Source organism: Trichosurus vulpecula, chromosome 5, assembly GCF_011100635.1.
Source record: "Trichosurus vulpecula isolate mTriVul1 chromosome 5, mTriVul1.pri, whole genome shotgun sequence".
In the NCBI taxonomy this organism is placed as follows: Eukaryota; Metazoa; Chordata; class Mammalia; order Diprotodontia; family Phalangeridae; genus Trichosurus; species Trichosurus vulpecula.
Genome location: NC_050577.1, coordinates 22,926,386 through 22,931,173, shown reverse-complemented (window position 1 = coordinate 22,931,173; position 4,788 = coordinate 22,926,386). Strand labels below are relative to the sequence as shown.

Sequence of the window (4,788 nt, the reverse complement as noted above, 5' to 3'; positions counted from 1 at the left end):
CTCTGCTGGCATCCTAGTCAACTCATAAAAGCTTGGGGAAGGCTTGCTCTCCCACATACACGATAGAGGGGCTCTTTCATTCTCTCCCTCCCCAAACTTCATTAAAAATGTTGGTAGCAATATTAATTAAGGAAATTGGTCTATAGTTTTCTTTCTCTGTTTTTACTCTTCCTGGTTTAGGTATCAAAACCATATTTGTGTCACAAAAGAAATTTGTTGAGACTCCTTTACCAACTTTTCCAAATAGTTTATGCGGTATTGGAATTAATTGTTCTTTAAATGTTTGGTAGAATTCACTTGTACATCTATCTGGTCCTGGGGTTTTTCCCTTAGGGAGTCACTTAGGGCTTGATCAATTTTTTTTTCTAAGATGGAGTTATTTAAGCATTCTATTTTCTTTTCTGTTAAACTGGACAAATTATAAAATATTATAAATTATTAATAATGTAAATTAATCATAATAAATATTTTTGTAAGTATTCATCTGTTTTATTTAGATCATAAATTTTGTTGGCATATATTGGGCAAAATAGTTCCTAATAATTACTTTAATTTCATCTTCATTAGTCATAAGAAACCATTATTTTGGTACACTTTTCATTTTTGATACTGGTTATTTGGTTTTCTTTTCTTTTTTTAATCAAACTAACCAATGGTTTATCTATTTTATTGGTTTTTAAAAAAAAACCCAGCTCCTGGTTTAATTTATTAGTTTTTTACTTTCAGTTTTATAAATCTCTCCTTTGATTTTCAAGATTTGTATTTTGGTGTTTAATTGGAGATTATTAGTTTGTGTTTTTTTTTTTTTTTTAGCCGCATGTACAATTCATTGATTTGTTCTTTCTCTTTTTTAGTGATGGGAATGTATTGAGATATAAAATTTCCCTTAGTACTGTTTTGGCTGCATCCCACAAACTTTGATATGTTGTCACATTGTTGCCATTATTTTTAACAAAATTATCGATTGTATAATTTGTTCTTTGACCCACTCATTCTTAAAGATTTGGTTTTTTAGTTTCCAATTAATTTTTAATCTGTGTTTCTAAGGCCCTTCATTGAATGGAATTTATATTGTGTTATGGTCCCAAAAGGGTGCATTTAATATTTCTGCTTTTCTGCATTTGTTTGTAATGTTGTTTTGCCCTAATACTTGGTCATTTTTTTGTGAAGGTGCCATGTACAGTTGAGAAAAGGGCATGCTCCTTTTTATTCCCATTCAACATCCTCCAGAGGTCTCTAGTATTTAATTCTTATAAAATTCTGTTAATCTTTTAAAATTCTTTTTTATTTCTCTTATGGTTAGATTTATCTCAGTCTGAGAGGGGTAAATTGAGGTCCCCCACTAGTTTGGTTTTATTATCTATTTCCTCCTGTCATTTATTTAACTTTTCCTTCAAGAATTTGAATACCATGCTATTGGATGCATATATGTTTAGTATTGATGGTGCTTCATTTTCTTTTTTAAAGTTAATTAATTTATTTTATTTTTTAGTTTACAACACTCAGTCCCACAAGTTTTTGAGTTCCAAATTTTCTCCCTCTCCTTTTCCCCCCTCCCCCTGGTTCTACATATACCTTCACATTAAACTTGTTTTCCCAATATTCAAGTTGTAAAGAAGAATTATAACCAATGAAATGAACCATGAGAAAGATGAAACAAAACCAAAAATCAAATCAAATTAAATTAAATTTAAAAAATATTTAAGAGAGAGAAAGAGAGAGAGAGAGAGAGAGAGAGAGAGAGAGAGAGAGCAAATAATTTGCTTCAATCTGCATTCAGACTCCATAATTCTTTCTCTGGATGTGGATAGCCTTTTCCATCATGAGTTTTTTGGAGTTGTTGAGGGGAGCCAAGTCTATCAAATTAGTCATCACAGAAGCAATGTGTCTGTGGTTGTTTACAAAGTTCTCCTGGTTCTGCTCCCTTCACTCATCATCAAATCATATAAATTTCTCCAGGTTCTTATGAAGTCCATCTGCTCCTCATTTCTTATAAGTGCTTCATTTTCTTTTTTTTTTAAAGTGCTTCATTTTCTACAATACATTTTAGCAAAATATAGTTTCTCTGATGACCTCTTTTAATTAGGACTATTTTTTTTTGCTTTGTCTGAGACTATAATTACTACTCCTGCCTTTTTTTTTTACTTCAGTTGTAGCTTAATAGATTCTGCTCCAGCTCCTTATTTTAGTTCTGTGTGTATCTTTCTGTTTCAAGTATGTCTCTTGTAAACAATGTATTGTAGAAAGACATAGTTAGATGCCACAGAGCAGATGGTGTGAATAATATTGTCGGTGCCACCACAAACCAGAATCAGAACCTAAACTTCAAAACCATAACCCAGACCCAACACCACAAATTCAGGAACCAAGGAGGGTTTATTGCATTTGCCATTGAAGGAGCCCTACTTACACAGGCAAACGCCCCCAAGGACCAAAAAGATGAAACTTGTATAAGCTTTATAGAAGCAGGAGGTGAATTGGGTATAAGGTACCTTAGGATTGGACAAGGCCTGTTTCTGGGGGCTTGTAGGGTAGGAATAGAGGAGGATGTGTCCTTTGATTGGGCAGCGCCCTTGTTGGGGCTAGTAACCAGGAAGGTTTTTTCTTCAGGTTGGCTATTTTCTCATCACCCTGCCCTAACGGAGAGGACTGTCCTTGCTGTTTCAGTAGTAAGGAAGGTGATGGTGGTAGTGGTAGTGTTGGTGTGTGGGGAGGGTGGGAGGTAGGGAGGGGGTTTGAGCCTGCAATCCAGACAGGGCCAGGGGCAGGACAGAGGAACTACAGACAAGGTGGAATTACTTTAGCTTTCTACCCACAATGGCAATATCCTAGCTGTATGTGTGTTGTGAAGGCCACTAGGATATCTTCTTTCTCCATCGAGGGGAATGCTAATCTTCTCTCCCTCCATACAACACCCCATACGAAATTACATACAATTTACATACATACATACAATTATCCTCTGGCTGCTCTGAGTTGGAATCCTAAGGATGTGCCCCTCCCCTCAGGCCTCTTGTAGCCCTTTGAGGATGACTCTGAGGTCTGGAGAGTGAGTGGATGGGACAACTTCTTGCCTCTGTCTTCTTTCCTGTCAAACAGGGCCTTGTGAAATCTCCAAAGCCAGCTGGTGTGTTCCTCTCTTGGGGCACCTGAGCAGTGGGGGAGCAGCTGCCAAAGCAGTTGTGACAGACACAGATTGGCCAAGAAGAGAGAGAAGATGAGAAGAGAAGAGACCATTTGGCACAACCAGGCTGTTCTCAATGGAGGTGAAATGGAAAATGATTCAGAAGCAGCTCTTGTAAAGTCCCAGTGCGGCTGGAAGACTAGTCTCTCAGGTGATTGCAACAAATGTAGGATTCTTTATTGTTAAATTCCTCTTTCTATGTGAGAATAAAACCGCCTGTTCCAAAATGGATTCATGTTGGTACCAGGATTGTTCCTCAGGAATGTGAGGGGTGGGGTGGTGGAATGGAAGCTTGGATGCCAGTTCCTGATAACCCCAGAGAAAGAACCTCAGGGCAAACCTGGGGCCAAAGGGATTGAGGAAGGCCTCTGGTAGCCTCTGCTTCCTGGCCTCTGGCTAGCCAGGGCCAGATATTCATTAAAGTGCCCCGCAGCCTAGGGTAGCATTTTCCTGACAAGCTCTATAGAAGCCTTTTAAAATCATTAACCCTTCACTGCAGGCTACTCAGAAGGTTTATCTCTGAGACTAGTACCCTGCAGAAAGACAAAGGGTGGGGGTGAGGGATGCAAGACACAGGAGGAATTTACCATCTAAGGAAACAGTCACCAAGCATTTATTAAGCAATTATTATGCACCAGGTTTTATGAAGTCAGGACCTTTGTTAATAACTAAAGCTTCTGTAGACAAGTACAAATTGGCTGCAAAGTGGGACCACCAATATACAACATTGAGCTGAGTCATGTTTAGAGAGATTTCATTCATTTTCCTCCCCGGCTACGTTCCCATCCCTGACTGGAGGAGAGTGGCTGTTGGTCGGTCTTGTGCTGTCCTTTGTGACCCCACAGACCGTTGCACAGCAGCCCTTCTAACCTCCAACATCTCTGGAAATTTCATGTTTGTTGTTTCCATGACACTCTATCCAACTCATCCTCTGACGTCCCCTTCCATCTTTTCCAACATCAGGGTCTTTTCCTTTTTTTCTTTTTAACCTTTTTATAATTAAGATTTTTTATTTTTAGTTTACAACACTCAGTTCCCCATAATTTTGAGTTCCAGATTTTCTTCCCCCCCACCCCCCTCCCTCCCCAAGATGGCATGGAATCTGATATATCTTCTACATATAACTTCTCATTGAACTTATTTACACAATGGTCAAGTTGTAAAGAGGAATTATGACCAATGGAATGAATCATGAGAAAGAAGAAACAAAACCAAAAAAATAAAAAAATAAAAAAAAACAAAAACAAAAGAGAAAAAAAAAACAAAGGAAAAAAAAAAGGCGAGCTTAAAGTGGGCCTCAATCTTCATTCAGAATCCATAGTTCTTTCTCTGCATGTAGATCGCTCTCTCCATCATGGGTCCTTTGGAGTTGTCTTTGTATTGCTGAGAAGAGCAAAGTCTATCAGGGTTAGTCATCACAGAATCCATATATCTGTGGTTGTATATAATGTTCTCCTGGTTATGCTCCTCTCACTCAGCATTATACTGTATGGGTTTTTCCAGGTTGTTATGAAGTCCGTATCATCTCTATTTCTTATAGCACGATAGTATTCCATTACTTCATACACCACAACTTGTTCAGCCATTCCCCAGTTGATGGGCAT

The 4,788-nt window shown here is 38.0% G+C and overlaps 1 non-coding gene across 1 annotated transcript; it reads right to left on the bottom strand.

Annotated features, from left to right (window-relative positions):
- Positions 1–2,792: 2,792 nt before the first annotated feature.
- LOC118852494 lies at positions 2,793–2,915 on the bottom strand. Its single transcript, XR_005010570.1, has one exon. It is a non-coding gene; the product is annotated as a U6atac minor spliceosomal RNA (small nuclear RNA).
- Between the last annotated feature and the right edge of the window lie 1,873 nt (positions 2,916–4,788).